General features: G+C 37.2%; 1 protein-coding gene across 7 annotated transcripts in view; it reads left to right on the top strand.

The window, feature by feature from the left end:
• The window catches only part of HMGN5 (high mobility group nucleosome binding domain 5), an 87,899-nt gene that overhangs the window by 17,688 nt on the left and 42,340 nt on the right, over positions 1-27,871 (top strand). The gene's annotated exons all lie outside the window — the stretch shown is intronic.

Below are 27,871 nucleotides of genomic sequence, written 5' to 3'. Positions count from 1 at the left end.
CTATACACTTTTAAACAACCAGTTCTCACAATAATTACTATTGTGATGACAGCTCCAGGAGGGATGGTATTAAACCATGAGAAACTGCCCCCATAATCCAGTCATCTCCCATCAGGCCCCTTCTCCAACATTGGCTATTACAATTGAATATGAAACTTGGGTGAAGACAAAGATCCAAACCATATCATTCCACCCCGGCCCCTCCCAAAACTCATTTCTTTCTCAAACTGCAAAATACAATCAGGTCTTCCCAACAGGCCCTCAAAGTCTTAACTCATTCCAGCATTAACTCAAAAGTCCAAATTTCAAAGTCTCATTTGAGACAAGGCAAGTCCTTTCCACCTAAGAGCCTGTAAAATAAAAAACAAGTTAGTTACTTCCAAGATACAATGGCGATATAGGCATTTAATAAGCACTCCTGTTTCAAAAGGGAGAAATCATCCAAAATAAGGGACTACAGGCCCCACACAAGTCTGAAACCCAGAAAGAAATTTATTACATCTTAAATCTCCAAAATAATCTTTGACACCAATGTCTCACATCCAGGGCACACTGGTGCAACACTGCTCCAACCCCTCATTTCCCCTCCATGCTGCCCTAGCAGAGGTTCTCCATGAGGGCTCCACCCCTGCAGCAGCTTCTGCCTGGGCATCCAAGCTTTTCCATACATCTTCTGGAATCCAGATGTAGGCTCCCAAGCCTCAACTGTTGTACTCTGCACACCCACAGGCTTAATACAACATGGAAGCCACCATGGCTTATGGCTTTCACCCTCTGAGGCAGTGACCCAAGCTGCATCTGGGCCCCTTTTAGCCATAGCTGGGATTGGAGCAGCTGGGATACAAAAAGCAGTCTCCTGAGGCTGCACAGGGCAGCAGGGCCCTGGGTCTGGCTCAGGAAATGATTCTTCCCTCCTAGGCCTCCAGGCCTGTGATGGAAGGAGCTGCCAAGCAAGTCTCTGAAATGCTTTCAAGGCATTTTTTTTTTTTCATTGTCTTGGCTATCAGCACTTGCTTTTCTCTTAGTTATGCAAATTTATGCAGCCAGCTTGAATTCCTCCTCTGAAAATGGCCTTTTCTTTTCTACCACATGACCAGGCTGCAAATTTTCCAAACTTTTATGCTTTGCTTCCCTTTTAAATATAAGTTCCAGTTTCAGTTCATTTCTTTGCTGCTTAGAAATTTCTTCCATCAGATACGCTAAATCATCTCATAACAAAAGTGACCAATACGTTTCTTACCTTCATCTGAGACCTCCTGAGACTGGCCTTCACTGTCCATATCACTATCAGCATTTTGGTCATAACCATTCAACCAGTCTCTAGGAAGTTACATACTTTCCCTCATCTTCCTGTCTTCTTCTGAGCCTTCCACACTCTTCCAACCTCTGCCCATTACCCAGTTCCCATTACCCAGTTCCACTTCTACAATTTCAGGTATCTTTATAGCAATGCCACACTCCTTGATACCAATTTGTCATATTAGCCAATTCACACACTGCTATAAAGAATACCTGAGACTGGATAATTTATAAAGCAATGAGGTTTAATTGGCTTATTAATGGATAAAGAAATTGTGGTACATATACACAGGCAGGCATACAGGAAGCATAGCAGCATCTACTTCTGGGAAGGCCTCAGGGAGCTTTTACTCATGGCAGAAGGCAAATCAGAAACAGGTGTCTTACATGGCAGGAGCAAGACCAAGAAAGGTTGGGGTGGGGGGTGCCACAGACTTTTAAACAACCAGATATCACAAGAATTCATTATCACAACAACAGCTCCAATGGGGACGGAGTTAAACCATGAGAAATCACCCCATGACCAATTCACCTGCCACCAGGCCCCACTTCCAACATTGGGAATTACAATTGAACATGAGATTTGGGTGGGGACACAGAACCAAACCATGTCGCCATCTGACAAGGAATTTATTACCAGAATATATAAGGAGCTCAAACAGTTCTGTAGGAAAATGCCTAATAATCCAATTCAAAAATAGACAAAAGATTTGAATAGAGATTTCTCAAATGAAGACATAAAAATGATAAACAGATATATGAAAAGACACTCAACATCATTGCTCATCAGAGAAATGCGTATCAAAACCGCAATGATATATCATCTCACCCCAGTTAAAATGGCTTTTATCCAAAGACCGGCAATAACAGATGCTGGCAAGGATGTGGAGAAACGGGAACCCACATACACTGTTGGTAGTAATGTAAGTGAGTACAACCACTATAAAGAACAGTTTGGAAGTTCCTCAAAAAACTAAAAATAGAGCTACCATATGATCCAGCAATCCCACTCCTAGGTATATAGCCAAAAAGAAAGGAAATCAGTATATCAAAGAGATATCTGTACTCTCATGTTTATTACAGCCCTATTCCCAATAGCCAAGATTTGGAAGCAACCTAAGGGTCTGTCAACAAATGAATGAAGATATTGTAGTACATATACACAACTGACTACTATTCAGTCATAAAAAAGAATGAGATCCTTTCCTTTGCAACAACATAGATGGCACTGTAGGTCATTATATTAAATAAAATAAGCCAGGCACAGAAAGACAAACATCACACATTCTCACTTATTTGTGGGTGTTAAAAATTAAAACAATTGAACTCATGAAGATAAAAACTAGAATGATGGTTACCAGATGCTGGGAAGGGTAGTGGCTAGACAGAGAGAAGTTGGGATGGTTAATGGGTTCAAAAAACAGAAAGAATGAATAAGACCTAGTATTTGCTAGCACAACAGTGTGACTATGGTAAAAAATAATTTAATTATACCTTTTTCAAAAACTGAAAGAGTATAATTGGATAGCTTGTAACCAAAGGATAAATACTTGAGGTGATGGATACCCCATTTACACCAATATGATTATTATGCATTGCATGTCTGTATCAAAATATATCATGTAGCCGATAAATATATGCACATACTATGTACCCACACAAATAAAAAATAAATAAAAAACCAAAAAATTTAAAAATAATTTAAATTTTAATTAATAATGAATAAGATTTGGTGTTAAAGATGTGTGAAGGGATATATAAATTTTCTTTTTTTAATGTTTTTTTTATTATACTGTAACTTCTAGGGTACATGTGCACAATGTGCAGGTTTGATACATAGGTATACATGTGCCATGTTGGTTTGCTGCACCCATCAACTCGTTGTTTACATTAGGTATATCTCCTAATGCTATCCCTCCCCCAGGCCCCACCCCTGACAGGCCCCTGTGTGTGATGTTCCCCGCCCTGTGTCCAACTGATCACATTGGTCAATTCCCACCTACGACTGAGAATATACAGTGTTTGGTTTTCTGTCCTTGTGATAGTTTGCTGAGAATGATGGTCTCCAGCTTCATCCATGTCCCTACAAAGGACATGAACTCATCCTTTTTTATGGCTGCATAGTATTCCATGGTGTACATGTGCCACATTTTCTTAATCCAGTCTATCATTGATGGACATTAGGGTTAGTTCCAAGTCTTTGCTATTGTGAATAGTGCTGCAATAAACATACATGTGCATGTGTCTTTATAGTAGCATAATTTGTGATCCTTTGGGTATATATCCAGTAATAGGATTGCTGGGTCAAATGATATTTCTAGTTCTAGATCCTTGAGGGATCACCACACTGTCTTCCACAATGGTTGAACTAATTTACACTCCCAACAACAGTGTAAAAGTGTTCCTATTTCTCCATATCCTCTCCAGCATCCGTTGTTTCCTGACTTTTTAATGATTGTCATTCTAACTGGCACAAGATGGTATCTCACTGTGGTTTTGATTTGCATTTTCTCTGACGGCCAGTGATGATGAGCATTTTTTCTCGTGTCTGTTGGCTGCATAAATGTCTTCTTTTGAGAAGTGCCTGTTCATATCCTTTGCCCACTTTTTGATGGGGTTGTTTTTTTCTTGTAAATTTGTTTGAGTTCTTTGTAGATTCTGGATATTAGGCCTTCATCAGATGGGTAGATTGCAAAAATTTTCTCCCATTCTGTAGTTTGCCTGTTCACTCTGATGGTAGTTTCTTTTGCTGTGCAAAAGCTCTTTAGTTTAATTAGATCCCATTTGTCAATTTTGGCTTTTGTTGCCATTGCTTTTGGTGTTTTAGACATGAAGCCCTTGCCCATGCCTGTGTCCTGAATGGTAATGCCTAGGTTTTCTTCCAGGGTTTTTATGGTTTTAGGTCTAACATTTAAGTCTTTAATCCATCTTGAATTAATTTTTGTATAAGGTGTAAGGAAGAGATCCAGTTTCAGCTTTCTACATATGGCTAGCCAGTTTTCCCAGCACCATTTATTAAATAGGGAATCCTTTCCCCATTTCTTGTTTTTGTCAGGTTTGTCAAAGATCAGATGGTTGTAGATGTGTGGTGCTATTTCTGAGGCCTCTATTCTGTTTCATTGGTGTATATATCTGCTTTGGTGCCAGTACTATGCTGTTTTGGTTACTGTAGCCTTGTAGTATAGTTTGAAGTCAGGTAGCATGATGCCTCCAGCTTTTTTCTTTTTGCTTAGGATTGTCTTGGCAATGCGTGCTCTTTTTTGGTTCCACATGAACTTTAAAGTAGTTTTTTCCAATTCTGTGAAGAAAGTCATTGGTATCTTGATGGGGATGGCATTGAATCTATAAATTATCTTTGGCAGTATGGCCACTTTCACGATATTAATTCCTCCTATCCATGAGCATGGAATGTTTTTCCAATTGTTTGTGTCCTCTTTTATTTCATTGAGCAGTGGTTTGTAGTTCTCCTTGAAGAGGTCCTTCACATCCCTTGTAAGTTGGATTCCTAGGTATTTTATTCTCTTTGTAGCAATTGTGAATGGGAGTTCACTCACGATTTGGCTCTCTGTTTGTCTGTTATTGGTGTATAAGAATGCTTGTGATTTTTGCACTTTGATTTTGTATCCTGAGACTTTGCTGAAGTTGCTTATCAGCTTAAGGAGATTTTGGGCTGAAACTATGGGGTTTTCCAAATATACACTCATGTCATGTGCAAACAGGGACAATTTGACTTCCTCTTTTCCTAATCGAATACACTTTATTTCTTTCTCTTGCCTGATTGCCCTGTCCAGAACTTCCAACACTATGTTGAATAGGAGTGGTGAGAGAGGGCATCCTTGTCTTGTGCCGGTTTTCAAAGGGAATGTTTCCAGTTTTTGTCCATTCAGTATTATATTGGCTGTGGGTTTGTCATAAATAGCTCTTATTATTTTGAGATACATCCCATCAATACCCTGTTTATTGAGAGTTTTTAGCATGAAGGGCTGTTGAATTTTGTCAAAGGCCTTTTCTGCATCTATTGAAATAACCATGTGGTTTTTGTCATTGGTTCTGTTTATGTGATTGATTATGCTTATTGATTTGTGTATTTTGAACCAGCCTTGCATCCCAGGGATGAAGCAGTCCTGATTGTGGTGGATAAGCTTTTTGATGTGCTACTGGATTCAGTTTGCCAGTATTTTCTTGAGGATTTTCTCATCTATATTCATCAGGGATGTTGGTCTAAAATTCCCTTTTTTTGTTGTGTCTTTACCAGGCTTTGGTATCAAGATGATATTGGCCTCACAAAATGAGTTAGCAAGGATTCCCTCTTTTTCTATTGATTGGAATAGTTTCAGAAGGAATGGTACCAGCTCCTCTTTGTACCTCTGGTAGAATTCGGCTGTGAATCCATCTGTTCCTGGACTTTTTATGGTTGTAATTATTGCCTCAATTTCAGAGCCTGTTTTTGGTCTATTCAGAGATTCAAATTCTTCCTGGTTTAGTCTTGGAAGGGTGTATGTGTCCAGGAACTTATCCATTTCTTGTAGATTTTCTAGTTTATTTGCATAGAGATGTCTATAGTATTCTCTGAGGGTAATTTGTATTTCTGTGGGATCGGTGGTGATATCCCCTTTATCCTTTTTTATTGCATCTATTTGATTCTTCTCTCTTTTCTTCTTTATTAGTCTTGCTAACTATCAATTTTGTTGATCTTTTCAAAAAACCAGCTCATGGATTCATTGATTTTTTAAGGGTTTTTTGTGTCTCTATCTCTTTCCATTCTGCTCTGATCTTAGTTATTTCTTGCCTTCTGCTAGCTTTTGAATGTGTTTGCTCTTGCTTCTCTAGTTCTTTTAGTTGTGATGTTAGGGTGTCGATTTGAGATCTTTCCTGCTTTCTCTTATGGACATTTAGTGCTATAAATTTTCCTCTACACACTGCTTTAAAAGTGTCCCAGAGATTCTGGTATGTTGTGTGTTTGTTCTCATTGGTTTCAAAGAACATCTTTATTTCTGCCTTCATTTCATTACATACCCAGTAGTCACTCAGGAGCAAGTTGTTCGGTTTCCATGGAGTTGTGCAGTTTTCAGTGAGTTTCTTAATCATGAGTTCTAATTTGCTTGCACTGTGGTCTGAGAGACAGTTTGTTGTGATTTCTGTTCTTTTACATTTGCTGAGGAGTGTTTTTCTTCCAATTATGTGGTCAATTTTGGAATAAGTGTGATGTGGTGCTGAGAAAAATGTATATTATGTTGATTTGGGGTGGAGAGTTCTGTAGATGTCTATTAGGTCTGCTTGGTGCAGAGCTGAGTTCAAGCCCTGGATATCCTTGTTAACCTTCTTTCTCATTGATCTGTCTAGTACTGCCACTGGGGTGTTAAAGTCTCCCATTATTATTGTGTGTGAGTCTAAGTCTCTTTGTAGGTCTCTAAGGACTTGCTTTATGAATCTGGGTGCTCCTGTATTGGGTACATATATATTTAGGATAGTTAGCTCTTCTTGTTGAATTAATCCCTTCACCATCATGTAATGGCCTTCTTTATCTCTTTTGATCTTTGTTGGTTCAAAATCTGTTTTAACAGAGACTAGGATTGCAACCACTTCTTTTTTTTTTTTTTTTTTTTTTTTTGCTTTCCATTTGCTTGGTAGATCTTCCTCCATCCCTTTATTTTGAGCCTGGTGGTGACAAAATCTCTTGGCATTTGCTTGTCTGTAAAGGATTTTATTTCTCCTTCACTTATGAAGCTTAGTTTGGCTGAATATGAAATTCTGGGTTGAAATTTTTTTTAATATTTTAGTACATTTATTAAATTAGTAAATGTAATCTTAGAACATGTATTAGTTCTTCAAGAATGTTGAATATTGGCCTCCAGTCTCTTCTGTCTTGTAGGGTTTCTTCTGAGAGATCCGCTGTTAGTCTGATGGGCTTCCCTTTGTGGGTAACTCGACCTTCCTCCCTGGCTACCCTTATCATTTTTTCCTTTATTTCAGCCTTGGTGAATCTGACAATTATGTGTCTTGCTCTTACTCTTCTGGAGGAGTATCTTTGTGGTGTTCTCTGTATTTCCTGAAGTTGAATGTTGGCCTGTCTTTCTAGGTCTTTCTAGGTTGGGGAAGTTCTCCTGGACAATATCCTGAAGAGTGTTTTCCAACTTGGTCCCATTCTCCCTGACACTTTCAGGTACACCAATCAAATGTAGATTTGGTCTTTTCACACAGTCCCATATTTCTTGGAGGCTTTGTTCATTTGTTTTTACTCTTTTTCCTCTAACTTTGTCTTCTCACTTTATCTCATTAATTTCATCTTTGGTCACTGATAGCCTTTCTTCCACTTTTCAAATTGGCTACTGAAGCATGTACATGCGTCACGAAGTTCTCATGCCATGGTTTTCAGCTCCATCGGGTCATTTAAGGTCTTCTCTACACTGTTTATTCTAGTTAGCCATTCGTCTAACCTTTTTTTCAAGGTTTTTAGCTTCCTTGCAATGGGTTCAAACATGCTCCTTTAGTTCGGAGAAGTTTGTTATTACCAACCTTCTGAAGCCTACTTCTGTCAACTCATCAGTCATTCTCCGTCCAGCTTTGCTCCATTGCTGGTGAGGAACTGTGATCCTTTGGAGGAGAGGAGGTGCTCCTCTGATTTTTAGAATTTTCAACTTTTCTGCTCTGGTTTCTCCCTATCTTTGTGGTTTTATCTACCTTTGGTCTTTCATGTTGGTGACCTACAGTTGGGGTTTTGGTGTAGATGTCCTTTTTGTTCATGTTGATGCTATTCCCTTCCGTTTGTTAGCTTTCCTTCTAACAGTCAGGCCCCTCTGCTGCAGGTCTGTTGGCGTTTGCTGGAGGTCCACTCCAGACCCTGTTTGCCTGGGTATCACCAGCGGAGGTTGCAGAACAGCAAATATTGCTGGCTGATCCTTCCTCTGGAAGCTTCCTCCCAGAGGGGCACCCACCTATATGAGGTGTCTGTCGGCCCCTACTGGGAAGTGTCTCCCAGTTAGGCTACACAGGGGTCAGGGACCCACTTGAGGAGACAGTCTGTCCATTCTCAGAGCTCAAACACCATGTTGGGAAAACCACTGCTCTCTTCAGAGCTCAGTTGAAAATGCAGAAATCACCCGTGTTCTGGGTCGATCATGCTGGGATCTGCCAACTGGAGCTGTTCCTATTTGGCCATAGTTCCATGTAGCTGGGAGAGGCCTCACAATTATGGCAGAAGGTGAAGGCACTTCAGTGGAAAGCAGGGGCTCCAACGGGGTAAAGGCATGCTCCATAACAGATTAGTGGCCTACAATAGCGGGTGGAGCCACAGAGTTGGGAGCACAGGCTGCGGGAGCTAAGGCGATTGACTGCTTGGCATGCGGCTGAGGAGCCTCTGGGATATATAAATTTTCAAAATTTATTTAAGGGTTATGGAATCAATATATTTAAGTGATCCTGAAGACATGTTTTCATCTTACATTTATGAAATTTCTTCAAACTCCTTATAAAAATTAAAATAAAACATGATTGTTTATTTTCCTTTCCACAAGTCTTGTAACTCTACAAATAAAGAAAATTAACTTAAAACTATAGTTAACCAAAACTATATTTCATAGGCCGTTAGTCTAGAATAATGATAAGTAATAAACACATACACACACACACACAAATAGAATTGTTCTGTGTTCAAATACTTTGCTAAATACCTGTTTCCAATATTTATTTAGCCATAGAACAGATTTTTTAATTCCAGCACCATTCTATTAACATTTAGTATTCTGAGGGACACCAGTTTGAGTAACACTGGTTTCGCATAATACATTCTTAGTGAATCCACATTGACTTTTAGTAACATCCATTTCTTTTTCCAAAGTGCTTTTTAATACATTTAGAGTCTTTCTTAGACTTCCACTCTTATGTTCAAATAAATAAATCATATTCTTCCATCATCAGTCTTCTGAACTCTCTTTTATTCTTCTTAGTAAGATTACTAATAGTTGTTCATCAGTTTCATTTACTAATCTTCTCACTACTTATTCTAAGTTGTTCCCCCCTACCTCGTACAGCTTGAGAATTATGACAAGAGTATCATGTGTGAATGCAGAGTCTATTTATAAGTTTTTGGAATGGAGTCATATACTACATATACTATAAAGCAGATAAATGCTACTCTTAGGAAAAAAATACATTGCAGAAAAGAACACTTCTATTTCTACACTACAAGACTTTAAAATACTTATTAAATTATTTATTATATGGCAAGCAGTGTGTATTTTATGTTCTTTCATTTTTTCATTTAACTCTTCATAGAAATCCTATGAAATAGGTATTATTATCCTTATTTGATGGAGGATAAATCTAAGACATAATATTTAAGCAATTTGCTCAAGGTCATGTAACTAGTAAAGAGAGAAGCAATGTTTCAGTAGATGTATTTTATTCTATGTTTTTAACTACTATGCTATACTGCCTCCCTGAGGACAAACTTTATATTTATTCCTTAGTATCTCAGAATGCCTAGTATAGTAGTTGCTCAAAAAATATTTACTGAATGAATAACTATATAAACAAATGTATTTCAGCTGGGTCAAGGGACTTTCATGCATTCAAAGAATTTATGTACTCTAGGAAAATATCTCTTTCCATCTTTAAACGCCTATTTACTAGTGTTATTCTACCCTTATCAGTCTGTAGAAGTCTGTCTAAATACTATGAGTGTCTTTCAAAATTAATTCTTGAAATTCTGTAAATTAAATAAAAAGGAAAAGGAGATTTTAAAAACAGCTTAACAGATTTCTGCATACCCTTTAATAAAGGACTGTATGATGTGTGAGGTCTCTGTGGATAAACACATAAGTATAATAAACATTTTTTAAGATTTATTTCTTATTTTCCTATAATGAGACTATTATTTTACTAGAGAGTGATCATCTTACATATGATAATATTAATATCTTTTGTTAACTTAGGAGAAATTACAGAAAAAATTTCTAACTTTATGGAAGTCTCTCAGTTCACTGTCTTAATTTAACACATATCTCCAGGAGTTCACATCATAAAGACAAACAAATCTAAGTGAGTAATTCTAACATAAGATAACGATAAATGCAATAAAATAGACACAAGTAAGATGTTATGGGAAGAGATTCACTAAGATAAGGTGGACTTGAAAAGGTTACATTCATTCAAAGACAGTTTACTGGATAACTACCACTTGCCAGGCACTGTGCTCATTATGAGAGAGACAGCAATGCCTTAAAACAAGATTTCTACACTTTAGGAGTTCATAGCTTTGTAGGAATTACCAATAAGAAACAAAAAGTATGGTACTCACCGAGGAGTGTTATAGAAAACAGTATATATATAAAACACACAAAATAGTGTGGAAGCACAGCAAAAAGAAATATTAAATCTTCTTGAGAGAAATGGAAAAGATTTGCTGAGGAGCTAATTTTCCTATTTTAAACTGTTTTTATTTATCTTGTTTTCAATGTGTAATATAGTCACATGTCTCAAAATAAAGCAACATAACAAGGTTTCTATTCAGAAGTCCCATTTCTATCCTTTCTCAATCTACATGGCTCCTCCTACCCCCTCCATTAACTGCTTTTATTCAATATTGTGGCTACTTCGAGTGTTTCTTTATGTAAAAGCAAGAAAATTATGATATACTTCATTTTCATTTCCAACCTTTATTTATTACAAAGGTAGTATACTATAGATACTCTATCTTTCCTTGCTTTTTTTCACTGAACTCTGTATCCTGGAACCTTCTCATATCAGTATAAATAAAGAGCGGGTCTTCATTCTTTGTTTTTCAAACAGGTGAGTAGTATTCCATTGTATGAATGTACCATAACTTATTTAACCAGTTCTCTGTGATGTACATTTGAGTTATCTCTAATATTTTATTAATCCAAACAGTACACCAATAAAAAGTTTTGTATATATGCATACACAGGTATATCTGTAGACATAAATTCTAATAGGATTGTTGACTCAAAGAACAAATTCATTTGTATTTTTTATAAATATTACAAAATTAACCTTCATAGGGATTGTTCTACCAAAATATATGAGAGTGCTTACTTCCTGAAGTTTATTGCTGAACATTCTTTTTCATTGTAGTTTAATCCATATTTCTCTTTTATGAGTAAAGTTGAGTATTTTTCATATATGTCTTATCAGTTTCTAAAAGTAGGAGGATTAGGTCTTATCTGTGATATCAGTTGCAAATATTTTTTCCAGTTTTTCATTTGTCATTTAAAATTTTTTTATCATGGTATGTTTTATGATCATGTAAATTTTTTGTTTATTTGCTTTTAAAGTAGTTGATATTATCAGTCTTTGTTTCTTTGGCCTGGACTTTTTACCATAGTTTAAAAGGTCTTTCCTGTCACTCAATTATACAAAAATTCACTGTTTTCTTCTTGTTCTTTTATAGTTTTTTTTTTTACATTGGGTGTTTTTTTCTGGGTATTCAGTGTACATAACAACAATCTCTTTACATGTATTCTTTCCTTTGCTTTTTTCTGGAATACTTTAAAGCAAATTTCAGACATTATGTTAGTTCACTCCTTAATATTTCAGAGTACATATCAAACTAATAGGACTTATTTTTCCACATAACCACCCAGTTATTACCATACCTACCAAAATTAACAATAATGTTTTAATAACATCTAATACCCAGCTTAGGTTAAAATTTTCCTAATTATCTCAAAGATATCTTCTTCCAACTTTTTTCTCATCAGCATGCAAACAATGTCCACACATTTGGTTTTCATGTTTCTTATGTTTATTCTACAGTCCCCTGTTTTTCTCTCTATTGTGTACATAAATTTAAGGAGCAGAGGGAAAAACCAAAAGAGTGAAGTGTTGCTCTTTGAAAATGGATTTACAGCCTCCTCAATTTTTTTTTTTTAGGGAAAGAAAGATGATTTAAACAAGCAAATAATATTTACCTTTGTTCAAGCACATTTAATTTTATCAAGACACGATTCATAAGAAGTAATTTGTTTTTAATAGAGCTACACTTTATGGAATTAATCTAGGATTCTTTAATTTGTTTCTTGTGAACATTCTTATCGGTTTTCATTTTACATACTTATCGCTTATTTCAAATATTTTCTTATAGGAGGACAAAATAATTTCAGTAATGTATCATAATTTGGGTACAATATGTACAATGACCCTGAACCAGTGTGATTGGAATGTAGTGATCAAGGGTTGTAGTGACTTGAGATGAAGTACAAAAAGAGAAACAGATGCTAAACCATGCAGCACTTTCTAGGGCCATTAAGGATTTTAGTTTTTATCCTGAGAACAATGGTGAGTCATCAAAAAGTTTTAATTTTCCAGTTGTATACCTTTAACTCAGGAAAACCACGGATATTTCTACATGTGATTAACTATCTCACATAAAAATATACAAGGAAATGTAATCTTTTTGGCTCTTATTCATAAATATGTGATTCAAAACAATGAATTTTTCAATAACTGAGTAAATTATGTTGTCAAGTCTGGAAACATGGCATCACATTTCTGTACACATTTCCACTGACTTCCAAAGTTTGTGTAGAACTAGAACTGACCTGCTACCTGACACATTCAGAGTTCAAAAGTTTCTATTTGAAAGAAAGTTATATTTATAAAAATCAAAAGTTTATATAGTCATATTTTCAGGTGTTAACTTCAGTCCTATTCATTTTTCTTCTTACTTACCTAAAATTCATGTTTTTCTGTGATAAAAGCCGAAATCTTATCACCTTTGGTTGGTCCATTTATACAATCCCAAGCTCTCATATGCAGATCTCCAAAGTGTTTTTTGTCAATCACTGAATATTCACCAAATGAGATTTAAGGAACTAACAGTACACAAATAAGATGTTAGAATAAAAACACATTCTCCTGAGTCTCAATAGCGATGTGTTATTCTTGTGACAGCTGTATACATTTTTCCACACTCATTTCAGTCTCTCAAAATCAACCTCCCTGGAAGGCAGCATATTATAATAGAGAGAACATCAGGATTGAAGTCAGTTTGAACAGGATGGCAAATACAATTCTACCACATAATTGCTGTGTAACTCAGAGAGTCACAATCTCTCTGAGCCTCAGTTTTAACATCTACAAAATGGCAATAATAGTACCTAATGTGCAGGGTTGCTGGAAGGATTGAGTGAGATAGTTTAAATGAAGCATCTGGCACATAGTAGATGCTCAACATAATTATGATGTTTTCTCGTGGTATTTATCATTACTAATGATAATAGAGTGGAGAATTTGAGATATGTTAGCGTTTCCTATTATATATATTACCAGATAGCTGATAATACCTCATTGATAATTGGTATATTTAATCAACTATATATCTTGTTGATAATACCTCATTGACAGCATTTGAAGGATCATTGATTTTACTCTTTATGCCCTGGGTGCACCCACTTATAGTTTTATAAATTAGGCAATTAACATTACTAGACAAATTGATTATGCCTGATTTTGATTCATTTTCTTAATACAGTTTACTTTTATACACTTATTTTCTTACTAGAAAAAGAATATAACCATAATTGATTTTCATTTCGCAGGCTACATGATAATGGATATAAAATAGAGTTATGTTAACAATCCTCAAATAATTTCTCTTTGACTCTAACCCATTTGTTTTAAAAATAGGTAGTGCTTGCTCTACTTTGCTCTATTCATGGACTCAGTGCATCACAAATAGTTTTGCAAGTACTTAAGGGACATGGGTATCTCTCAGATGCCGTGAGAACCAGTCTTCTTGGCTACTATGTAATGACTCTTATTTTCTTCTCCTTGCTGTAGTAATGCCTCCTATGCCAAAAGAAGCTATGGAATCCATTGCCTCTTAAGATATCTCTCACTACTGATGACTGTTGAAGGTTATTGCTGCTGGTGGTACTCCTCCATGGTTTTTTTTTTTTTTTTGAGACGGGGTCTCACTCTGTCTCTCAGGTTGGAGTGCAGTGGGGCGTTGTCAGTTCAGTGCAACCTCCGCCTCCTGGGTTCAAGTAATCCTCCCACCTCAGCCTCCCGAGTAGCTAGGACTACAGGAGCGCACCACCATGCCTCGCTAATTTTTGTATTTTTTGTAGAGATGAGGTTTTGCCATGTTGCCCAGCTGGTCTACAGCTCCTGGACTCAAGCAGTCAGCCCACCTTGACCTCCCAAAGTGTTGGGATTACTGGCATAAGCCATTGTGCCCAGACAATATTTTTATACTAAGGCTGCTGATGTCCACTCTCCATGCCTAGGAGGGATATCTTTGTTTTTTTCTTGATATCCCTCTATGGCTAAAACATGAATCTCTATAAATGAGCTGGATCAGTAACAAATCTAACTGAGTGATATATGCCTATTCTGTAATTTGAATCACCCTGTCTAATGGGACTGGCCAATCATCTTTGAACTCATCTTGAGTTCTGTGACTTTCTCTTCCCTAAGGACAAATTATTTAACAAAGGTTATTTGGCCCGTTAGGTAGCTAGGATCTTGGCATTGTTTTTTCAAGCAGTTCTCCAAGTATGCTCAGACATGTTAAAAGCCTAAGTGGAACAGTGGTTGAGGATATGCTGATATCCCCTACAACTTTTATTATACTCTTCCATGTATAAAAAAACTTTATAGTACATGTTACAGTCTATATCTTCACTCATGAATTGGCTCTTGAATTCACTCATGAATCTGGGCACTGTAAGCTTGGTTAATAGGCTCAGATTCTCACATACCAAATCACATCCTCCCCCAGGATAACCAGAGTGATAGAACAAAACTGGGCTATTATCCAGGTCTCAAATTACTCCTGGTGTGAATTAGCACTCTTTTTCAAGATGAGCATTTTCCCTTCAGTTCCTTGTTCTCTTACCTTAGAGACACAGGCCTCCAGGTTTTGTTTCTTCTAGAAATTCCTGAGGCCTCTCTAGAAAAGCCTATGTTCAAAGACCACTGTCCATTACAAAGTCTATGGGTATGGGTAGGCAGACTTCCTTACTTATGATGACAACCACTCCAATCTCATTTCTAACTCTCTCTCTAGCTTAGTGTCTCTGTTTCCCATGGAAATGAGACATAGTCAACTGTAAACTTTTCCTAGGCAAAAGACAGCCTCATCCACCAGTCTTAGTTCCCAAGCACTGGGATCGCAGACATAGAAAGTCTTCTCCCCAATTAATTTATAGTTAATACATCCTACTTGTAGACCCTCTGTATTAGATCCATCCTATTTTCTGCCAACTGTTTTTATACAGGCTGTGGCCACAAACTTTAGCCCCACTATATGGGATGTAAGTGTACCCCTGACATTCATTTCATACTGAAAGGGGAGACGCAAAATCTACAATAGTACTCATCACCCATCTTGAAGTTACTGGTACCAAACTTGAGCACTGACAGTACTGTTGTGACTCACAGCGGTATTTCATCTGGGAATTTCCAGGTGTAGTTTCTCACTTCACTTACCCACATGCTAGATCAAGCCTATTGAATCTCCATTCTCAATAGCCAATCCAAATTAGGGGTCTGTGGACAGTCAACCCCCCACCAAATACCCCAAAGTAAAAGGTAAACAAAGTGGGCATTTTTTAGAACCTTCATAGCCACATGATAAGAATGTTATGTGCTGGTTCCATTAACCCTTTTCTCTGCCCCCACTCCCTGCTTCCTAGTATGTACAGCAAAGTCCAATGAAATATTTTAAGTTGTGAATCATAAAGAGGATGTTCTGGATTTTTGTGTATCCACTACCTCTAGAGTACTTTGCATAATAGTCCATATATAGAGGTCACCTGGAATACTTCGCATAATAGCCTATAGAGAGAGAAGCATTTCTTCCATAAAATCTAGGCAACTGTGATTAGAGCCCTTTAATTTGGGGCATGATGGGTAAAAGAATTGGTTTCCAAGAGTCTGCTCCCACAAGTTCTGCTATCTGGTTTTAAAAACAAGAAGTCTTTGTTCATTAACTCTATGAGCTTGCCATTAAGGATTGTTTCCAGATAGGCTGCCAAATTTGGAGGTCTTTTGCAGTATGCAGAAGTTTCACAGTGTATTTAATGTCTTCATTCACCCCTGGCAAACAAAACAAAAAAAAATCCAGGTCTAAATTAGTTCTAGGGTCTTTTCTTTTTTAATAGTCACAGCCATTGCTTAATGCTCTCACAAGTACATGCTCATATCCTCTGAGAAAAATAAGATGCATAAAAAAATCAAATGTTTCTACTTCCCTTACATAGACCAATGCAAAATATAACTTAATTCCTGGCTTACTATTTTTAACTTTTGTCATTCTTAAAGTAAAATCTTAGTCACACTAGAAGAATATTTTTCAAAGTGCAGATCTTAATCCACTAAGTTATTAAATCAGTTCAGTTGGTCAAAAACAGTATTTTTATAAAAGGAAGTATAAGATAGAAAAATAAATATAAGAATATGTGGCATTTAGAAAAGTAATTATTTTGTGAAACTTTTGCTTCAGTTATATGTTTGTGTGTGTGTGTGTGTGTGTGTGTGTGTGTGTGTGTACACAAATATGTTTGCTGGATAAAGCCATAAAATGTATTTCATTTGTGGATAGTAGTCAAAATAATTGAAGATTTAAAATCCACTGTCATGGAAGAGTCACCAATCCCCAAGGTGTAGAAGGCCTTTTTCTCTTAGCTCATCATGCTGTCCTCTACCCCATATGTTGAGGCACCAAGAGTTTATGCAAGGCAACATAGCTGATAGCTACTACAGATACTGTCTGTAGGTTGTCCTAAGTTTTCAAACAGGCTTGCCTTCCCAGAGTGCCATGTACTCCGGGAATTCCAAATAAACCTAATTCCCTCCAAGGGGATAGTTTCTATTTCCCGTAAGTGGAACACTTGAGATGACATATGCACACCTTTCTTGCTAATCTTGGCCCTATAACATAGATTGAAGCCTTAAAATGATACTCAGAGAACATCACCACCCACTTATGCCTAGTGATATCTATTCTGAAAGTGGTATTCAGTCCCCTCTCCAAGACGAGCAAGTTGTCGGAGACAATAAAGACCAAGGTAGGATGTGGTATTCTGGGAGTCAGTGCCAGCAATTATACTGAAATGGCTGTTTGGGACCTTGTTGTTCATGTAGCTGGGCTGACTGAGTCCAAGAATGTATGAGACTTTGCTTGAACCTTTCTAAAGTTCTTCTTTGCATGAGTCTCTCTTGAATAGCATCACCATGGAACTAGTGCTTTTCTATAGGCATTTTCAAATTGGCTATACCCAAGTGATTTGGGACCTTAAATAGCCAGCATCCATGTTCTTCCAGTTGCGGAAGGCATTGCTGTCATTCAGTACTACCTATACCTCAAGGTAGTTCATGTAACCCACTGCATTTCCATTAGGTGTTGTGGAGTGGCAGAAACTTTTGTTTTCCACTGATATATCCTTTTAAACTGATAAAGATCATTTTTAATTCATCTTTATCAACTCTTAGAATCTGGTGATTCATGTTCTACAAATGTAATACAGTGATTTACTAGCTTTCTGATAAGCCATTCTGTGTATCTTATATCAGCCATAGTAATTATGTATGACTTACTATGCATATGCATACATACACAAATAGAAAGTATACATATATGTAGTAACTATGATAATCTGTGCCCATTGAAAAATTTCCAGTTTCTTATTCTCTCATTACCATAACAGATGAGGTATATATATATATGGAAAGAAGAATTTGGTAATAATCCTATTAGTCAATTACCTTTAAAATGATTTCTCATATCATCAGTCTGATATAACAATTCTCCTAGATCAGTCGCTATTAACTGGGGGCAATTTTGTCATTCAAAAGACATTTAGCAATGTCTGGAGACGTTTTGGCTTGTCACAACTGAGGCAGTGGTGCTACTGGCATCTAGTAAGTAGAGGGCACGGATACTGCTAAACACTATACAATGCACAAGGCAGTCCCCATCTCCCCCACACAGAGAGAGAATTATTTGGTCCTAAATGTCAGTGGTGCTGATGTTGAAAACTCCTGTTCTGATCCTAATATTTTTGTTGTTGTTGTTTTAAGGACTTTTAACCAAAATAGGTCACCAATTAACTGCAGCTGATATCTGTTATTACATTAGCATTTAGAGCATTAACGATATAATCATTTATCATAATACACAAAAAAGGTAGAACAAGAAAGAATAATGTAGCTTTTGTATCCATGGCTGATCCTGACGTTTGACCCTGACATTTACTTAAGTCATTCAAACATAGTGGGCTATTCCTTTTTTACACACTTCTATTCATAGAGAGACTATACCATGGCAATAACCTTGATCTTCCTTCTCAAGCTTTCATTCAACTTCTCAGAACTTGAAGAGACCCCAGTCTCAAAATTAAGTTAACTTATGTCTTAGACTTGGAATTTTATAGGATAATGCCCTGGAAGAAAATAGAAAATGAGAGCTGTTTGTTTCTCTTTGTCTCTAACTTCTGGTGAGCTAATGTGTATAAGACAAGTAAGGGGAGTTTTGTTAAGGATCTATCATCAGTCTACTGCTGGAAATAATATTCTGGGACTCAAAAAGGCTAAAATTAGCCTCAATCAATGTTATATACACTACAACAGGCTTGATTCAGCTCATCTCAGTGGCAAATATGGGGGAAATATAATGAGTTCAATTTTAAATATCATGAGTTTGAGGTGCCTGTGAGTCATTCAAGCAGAGATGTCAAGTAGGTAATTGAGTATATGGAATTGCAGGTATAAATAGAAATGTAGGCATCATCAGCTTATAGACAGTAATTGAATCCATGGGAATGGATGAGACCAACTAAGGAAAAAATACAGATTTAGAAGAGAAAGTAGCCCATACTGAATTCTTAGGTACTTTCAATATTTGATGTCAGATAAAGGATTATTCCAAAATCGATGACCTTTCCACTATATCATGCTGTCTCCCAGATAGAAAGTGAGCTGCATTTAATCATTCAATAAAATTTCACATTAAGCACCTCTCATATGCCAGACACTATTGTAGGCACTTGGGATACATCAGTTTAAAAAAAACTGACAAAAATCTCAGAGCTTAAGAGAGGTTATAGTCTAGTGAGTTTCTTTATAATGAAACAGGGGCACCCTTCCACAGCTCAGCTGATAGAGTGGAAGACTGTGGGGGTTATAATAAAACAAGGGTTACAGAAGGCTTTACTTCCCTGCTGTAAAGCCTCTAACCCCCTGAAACTCTCAATCCCCTCACCTTCAATATTAGAAAGAAATCTTAGACAGCATCTTATTCTTCCCTTTCCCCTACTCCAGCTTCTTTGTTTGGTACTGCATGTGACTAGTTTTTATACAAATTTGCCAGTTGCCTTGAACAAATAGATAATAGAGCAACCAAGAAATTAGAGAGACATTGACCTTGGGTGAAAGGAAAAAGAAAGAATGTCACATAAAAAGGAATGAGAGGCATTCATAATAAAATAAATAACATTATAGGCCCAAGTTAAGATAAGTGGACAAAGAAATCTCAGTTCCTAGATTGACAAAATATAACAAAGTTGGGAAAACCTAGCAACAAGGTATTAGAGAGAGTGAGGGTAAGGAGGTGGTCCTGGTTTGAAAATGCTAGCATGCATTAGGAAGGAACAATTAGAGGAAAATGTGGTAAACTCACACAGTTATCTTTCTGATTCTGTATCTTTCTTCTTGTTATCTTGGATTCAGTTTTACTCCCATCAAGCAACAAATTGATGTGAGTCACACCACATAATAAATACATTGAACTGAAATTTCATGATAAAACTTTTGACTTTCTCAGCACTTTAAAAATAGCTCTGTTATTTGAGAGGACTGGGATTCACTTAGGGAAAGAGCACAGTAACACATAAAGACAGCTTTTCTGCTGCTTCTTAAAATAGCATTGATTGTGTTGGGCATCTATCTGCTTTTGCACATCTCTGACATTTCTGTTCCAACCCAGGGGCCACTTTTAAACAAATATGAAACTACAGAGCTTTATGTGGCACTCCAAGGACACTTGTAAAATAATTATTTCCTTAGTTCTTTGCCATGCCCCTGACTGCCTAGAATTGAAGGCCTGTACAATAAATAACCTGTCTCAGATCTCAGGAGGATATTAGTGTACAAATCAGTGAATCTCAAATGGAGATCGCATAAGAATCTCCAGGATTTAGGGACTTTTTAAAAGTACACATTCCCCCATCCTATCCCCTGTAGATTATTATGTATACCTCCTATCCTTATACATAAAAGTTACTTCTATAGAGAGACAATATTACTTATGAGAAAAGGTTTCATTCCTTAGGTTAGGAAGGTAGAAAGGTTGAAAAATACTGACGTGTTTGACATTTTTAAATATATTCCATAGATACATCTCTCTGACAAACTCCCAGTTCCAGCAGTAGTGAGTTTTCTATATCAGTACTGTTTCCAGACTAAAACAAACAAATCATCAAAAGTCTAGAGATGGAATTCCTCAGCCAGAACTGTCCAGTAGAACATTCTACCTGTCTGTCTAGAACTTGATTTAAGATTCAAGGGTACTGGCTATCAGGTATTGTTCCAGTTACTATTTCTATGTGACAAGTCACCCAAACTTAGTGGCATACAACAATTGATTCATTAATCTCACAGATTCTGAATCAGGGTCAGAAATTTGGAAAGGACACAGCAGGGATGGATTGTTTGTGCTCCACAGTGTCTAGGGCCTCAGCTAGGAAGACTCAAAAGTCTGAAGGCTAATATTGTCTAAAGCTTCACTCACTTCCATGTCTGGCAGTTGAGGATGCTGAGTATCAGTCATGATCTCAGCTGGGGCTGTCAGCTGAAACACCTATGTGTGACTTCTTCATGTAGCTGCTTGGAGTTCATCACAGTATAGCAAATGGGTTACAAGAACAAGTTTCCAAAGAGTCATGGAGTAAACTAGCTTTGGAAGTCACAAAACATTACTTGTACCAAGTGACAATTACACTCAGATTGAATGGAGGGGAACGCAGACCCCATTTCTTGATGGAAGAAATGTCGAAGTCACATGTTCAAAAGAGCATGTGGGATTGGAGATATACAGTGTAGTCATCTTTAGAAACTACAATTTGCTATAATCTGCCCACTAGGTACAATAACTAATATCCTCCCAACATTCAAAGTATTCTAATTCCCTCCTCCAAGACCTCTAAGTCGCATAATGACAGCAGCTCAACTACAAGGTCTCATTTTCTATATTAGGTCCAGGTGCAGATGAAGATCCTAAGGTTTGATTCTTTTGAGTACAGTTCCATAAGCACCTCTTGACCTGAAGACATGCAAGCTAAAGTTACAAGTTACCTGCTCTACACATTCAACATAAAATTATGGGACCAGGCCTACAATAATTGCCATAGGCCCTCTCATGGAAATGGAAGAGGGGATGGAAAGACTGCAGCAGTCACTAGTTCATAACAATTCTAAAATATAGCTAAGTACATATTGCCAGTTCCTTGTTTTGTCCTACTGCTTGAGATCTACTCTCTATTACTTCTCACTCTGCCTCTAGTCTCTTGGTTCCATTCTCTGTGTCATCTTTCCTTGTTTCATAAAAAAAGCTTATGTTTGCAGCTGAGTGGTTTTTTTTTTTTCAGTTTGTTTTCTCCTGTAGTAGTCTGGAAGTCCAAAGCACTTCATTTTGTACTATCTCTATCCTTTTAAGTCCAACCTATTGCACAATTCCTTGAAAAATTTTCTGTGTACCAATTTATAATCCACTCTATCAGACAAAAGCCATAATAAGAGATTTCCATTGTTTTTTCTACCTTGGGCTCCCTTTGAGGCTGCTGTGGTATAACCCCCTTAAACTTAAAAGCTCCATCACTTAGCAAAAAGAGATCTGTATCTGTCCTTAAGATCCTTAGAAGGCCTTTGTTCTGTCTGAAAGATTCTAGGAGGCGCTGCTTTACATATTTTTGAGGCTTTAACAAAGAGTCCCAACCTGGTTTTTATCTTTAGCCTAGAGCCTTTTTTGATTTGAGAATCTCTGTATGGAGAGACTGGGAAAGAGAAATAGTATTGTATTCAAACTTACCAAGTACTGCATTCTTTATAATAAGAGTCAAAACTTTAGCTCGTATATTTCCTTTTGTGTTTTATCATATGCAGTGAAAAGAAGCCAAGTGGTATTTTACACATCTCTATAGCTAGTTCATCAAGTTTACTAGGTGTATCCTATTTTTCATGTTACCACAGAAGGGTGTTGCTGACTTTCTGCTACTAAAGAACAAGGTCTCCCTTTCACAGAGCTTCCATTTTTTCTTACTTTCCTTTAAGCCCTCACCAACAGCCCCTTTAAGGCTCTGAAGGCTTTTTTCTATCACTCTCTTCAAGAGTCTTTCGTACTCCTTTGCTTCCTGGTCCACACATTTTCACGTTTTCTTATAACAGCACTCTACTTACAGGTACCAAATTATATTTCAGTTAGCAATAATTGAGTAACAAAGCATTCTAAACTTAGAGGCACAAAACAACAACAATTTTATTATGCTTGCAGATTCTTTGGGCTTAGAATTTGGAAAGAACATAACAGAAATGTCTTGGTTTTGCTCCAAAATGTCTAAGGTCTCAGCTGGGAATACTCAAAGACTAGGGGATAGGAGCATTTGAAGGCTTATTCATTCATATATCTGGCAGTAAATGCTAGCCATTAGTTGGGCCAGAACTCCTACATGTGGTTTTTCCATATCACTGATTGAAGACTTTATTTATAGAAATAATTTTGAGGGTACTCATTAACATGTGTCCAGGGGTCAGTCGTCACAACTTGGAACATCAGATCAGTAAGGAAGCACAGCTCATATTTCACACAATGGGCAATATTCTTGGGGCAATTCAAGTTCAAACACGCACATACTAGGTAACCAAAACTTCTGGGTAGATGCATTATCATGCCATCCAGGATGACATGGGGTAGCAGGAGCCACTTAACCCCAGAAGATCCTCTACTCTGGAAATTTTATAATTGTCTATCAACAGTTGGAAATAACTCATCAGATATAAACAATCAGCAGATGATTATATATGTCCTTGCTTGAGGTCCTCTGTGAAAGACACCAAAGTTGTAGACTGAACTAGGAACACATTCCACAGAATGATTGGTTGAAGATGTCCACTCAAAAAGTCTGCACACAAGCACTATTTACAATAACAAACACATGGAACCAACCCAAATGCCCAACAATGATAGACTGGATAAAGAAAATGTGGTACATATACACCATGGAATACTATGCAGCCATAAAAAGGAATGAGATCATGTCCTTTGCAGGGATATGGATGAAGCTGGAAGCCATCATCTTCAGCAAACTAACACAGGAACAGAAAACCAAGCACCACATATTCTCACTAACAAGTGGGAGTTGAGCAATGAGAACACATGGACACAGGGAGGGGAACATCACACACCAGGGCCAGTTGTGAGGTGAGGGGCAAGGGGAAGGAGAGCATTAGGAAAAATAGCTAATGAATGTGGGGCTTAAAACCTAGATGACAGGTTAGTAGGTGCAGCTACCCATCATTGCACATGTATACCTATGTAACAAACCTACACATCCTGGAACTGAAAGTAAAATAAAAAATAATAAATAAATAAATAAAAAGCAAGAAAAGAAAAAGAAAAAAGAAGTCTGCACACAAGTTATTTGCCTCTGGACATTACCACAGGGTCTTGTTAATACACTGATAGTAAATTTTCTGGGATTTCTATTGATCTTATATCAGGAATGATGTCTTCAATATGCCACAAATTTTCCTGAATCAAGAAACACCCAACAAATCCTAAACCTGCTAAGATATCTTTATCAAGGTTGATATGGGATTGAGAATTGAGATTATATAGTAAATACAATTCTGAATGGGCTGTCTTCATCTACAACAATATCATAAGCATTTTTTCATGTAATTGCATTATTTTCATAACTAGAAATATTAAATTCAACAGTTTTCCCTTAAGATTTAATTGCATACAAATATTTGAATGATAAAAAACTCAATTATGTCAATAAATTATATCTACATTTCAAATCTCAGAGATGAATATTGTATAGGGATTCATTTTGAAGTAAAGAAAAAGTACTCCTTTTTAAATTAATACATTAAAAGTTGTGCTTTTATCATAAATATATTTTTTAGTATTAAAAAACTGACTATGGCTCATGCCTGTAATCCCAACACTTTAAGAAGCTGAGAGGGGCCATGGTTTGAGCCCAGGAGTTTGAGACCAGACTGGACAACATAGTGAGACACTGTCTCTACCAAAAAAAAAAAGAATTTCACAGGTAAGTTAAGTATTAACCAAGAGAGACAAAATTATCCTAAAACTTTTGTTTACCTCCTTAACTACCATTTGAATTCTCCCTCTGGCTCAAATGGTTATTGATTCATCTTATCACCCAAGATGCTTTGGCCCTCTGGGTAGGACTCTTATTGAACTCTCCACAACTTAAATAGGACATGATCGTCATATTATGAAACCCATAGTTTTAGAAGCACTACACATATTGATAGAGATGAGCTGACAGCATTTGTGCAGACTTTTCTTTTTTTTAATTTTTATTTTTATTTGAAGTTCTGGGGTACATGTGCAGGATGTGCAGGTTTGTTACATAGGTGAAAGTGTGCCATGGTGGTTTGCTGCACCTATCAACTCATCACCCAAGCATTAAGCCCAGCATGCATCACCTATTTTTCCTAATGCTCTTTCTCCCCACACTCTTTCCCCCAATAGGCCCCAGTGTGTGTTGTTCCCCTCCCTGTGCTTATGTGTTTCCATTGTTCAGCTCACACTTACAAGTGAGAACATGCAGTGCTTGGTTTTCTGTTGCTGCGTTAGTTTGCTGAGGATAATGGCTTCCAGCTCTATCCATGTCCCAGCAAAGAACATGGTCTCATTCCTTTTTATAGCTGCATAGTATTCCATGGTGTATATGTACCACATTTTCTTTATCCAGTCTATTATTGATGGACATTTGGGTTGATTCCATGTCTCTGCTATTGTGAATAGTGCTGCAGTGAACATACACGTGCATGTATGTTTGTAATAGAATGATTTATGTTCCTTTGGCTATATACCCAGTAATGAGATTTCTGGATCGAGTGCTAGCTACACATTATACAAAAATTAACTCAAGATGGATTAAAGACTTAAATGTAAAACCCAAAACTATAAAAACCCTAGAAGAAAATCTAGGCAATACCATTCAGGACATAGGCACGGGCAAAGATTTCATGACGAAAACTCCAAAAGCAATTACAACAAAAGCAAAAATTGACAAATGGGATCAAATTAAACTAAAGAGCTTCTGCACAGCAAAAGAAACTATCCTCAGAGTGAACAGGCAACCTACAGAGTGGGAGAAAATTTTTGCAGCCTATCCATTTGACAAAGGTCTAATATCCAGAATCTACAAACAACTTAAACAAATTTACAATAAAAGAAAACCATTAAAAAGTGGGCAAAGGACATGAACAGATAATTCTCACAAGAAGACATTCATGTGGCCAACAAACATATGAAATAAAGCTCAACATCACTGATCATCAGAGAAATGCAAATCAAAACCACAATGAGATACCATCTCACGCCAGTCAGAATGGTGATTATTAGAAAGTCAAGAAACAACAGATGCTGGCAAGGTTGCAGAGAAATAGGAACACTTTTACATTGTTGGTGGGAATGTGAATTAGTTCAACCATTGTGGAAGAAGGTATGCAGTCTTTTCATTAGGACAACACTGGAAGGTAACTAAGCAATTTTTGGAAGAAAGCAATTATAGAACTATTGGTTTTAATCAAATGTCTTACTCGTACATCTCAGGACACAACATTTGCACATTTTTTTTCAGGTATATAATGCCATTTAAAACATTTTACTTGGCTGGGCGTGGTGGCTCACACCTGTAATCCCAGCACTTTGGGAGGCCGAGGCAGGCAGATCACAAGGTCAGGAGATCGAGACCATCCTGGCTAACATGGTGAAGCCCATCTCTACTGAAAATACAAAAAAAGTAGCTGGGCGTGGTGGCGGGCACCTGTAGTCTCAGCTACTTGGGAGGCTGAGGCAGGAGAATGGCATGAACCCAGGAGGCAGAGCTTGCAGTGAGCCGAGATCGCGCCACTGCACTCCAGCCTGGGTGACAGAGCGAGACTCCGTCTCAAAAAGATAAATTTATTTTACCTGGGTCAGTTGATAAAATTTTTTATATAACTCCAGGAAACTCAGGCCTCATAATTCTGAGGAAGGTGGAATATTTTAAATATCCTATTTGATGGAAAATATATAGACTAGGTCATTCTGTCCATAGGTCCCTATGCCAGACCTATGTTGGATTAGTATTAGCACTCTGGAGGGTATGTGAGTTCTTGTTTATGAGGAGACACCAATACTTTCAAGGTAGGGGACAGACATTGTTTAAAAGTTCCAGTTTTGGAAAAGATGTGCTATGGAATAATGCTGCCCTAACCATGACATTCAAGGAAACGCTTTCGACACTTTTATGTGAACAACTGTTATAGATCTCTAAGGCTGGTCACCTGGGATCTGTATATACAGCTGAAAGGCTACCCGGTCAAATGCATCCACCTCTTAGACATCCTGTTTCAGTCTAGCACCAGCTATGACTGAGTAAATACACTAGCAGAAAACACCTTATTGCAGAAAACACCTTATTGCAGAAAATTCAGCCACTTTATGTAAAAGTGTGCCAGGCCCACTGGCAAGAAATGCTGCAGCTACTCAGTAATGATAAAATCAGCTAAGCCCTCCTGCTCTAGCTTTATCTAAATTAGGGGGGGATCTTGGCTGCCCATATACCCACACACTGACAGATTTCAAGGCAATGGGAAACTTAATAATGGTCCAGCAGACCCAGACTCACTTCAAACCTCTGCCAGACTTTGCACACATGTAAAGGGAATCTGCTTCCAAGAGAGACCCACTATCTATAAGAATCTACTAGGGTAGAAAAATTCATGGAGCTTCTCATGCTCATGTTGGTACTTAAAACTTAATAGTTCTAGGCCCATAAGTGAACTATAATCAGAAGCATCCTGAACTACGAGCGTCATCTTAAACAACTGATAGTATCAGTGCCCACAGGTTATTCAGGGGTGCCTGCTTTATCAATCACACTGACAAGCAGAGTGCAAGACAAGAAATCAATCTTCGGAGAAGCCATCTCTCAACAGAAGACAGAAGAGTTACCCCATTTATTCAGTTATTAAATAGATAATTATTGTAAACTTACTATGAGATAGGCCCTTGGGATACAGTGGTGAGCAAAGTAGACAAAAATCCTTGCCCTATGGAGCTTACTTTCTAGAGCAGGAGATAGAAAATGAACCAAATAAATAAGTAAATTAAATTGCTTATTGAAAGTGATAAGTGCTGTGGAGATAAATAAAGCAAATAAAGGGAATACAGAGATTATTTTTTAAATAAGTCATCAGGAAAGGTCTCACTGAGACACTAATATTTAACCAATGACTTCAAGTTTGAAGTTGGAAGACCCATAGGTGTGTGGAGCTCTAGACAGAGGGACCAAGAATTGGGAATTTCAAC

This window comes from Pan paniscus, chromosome X (assembly GCF_029289425.2).
Source record: "Pan paniscus chromosome X, NHGRI_mPanPan1-v2.0_pri, whole genome shotgun sequence".
NCBI lineage: Eukaryota > Metazoa > Chordata > Mammalia > Primates > Hominidae > Pan > Pan paniscus.
This window is presented reverse-complemented; position numbering and strand designations above follow the sequence as displayed.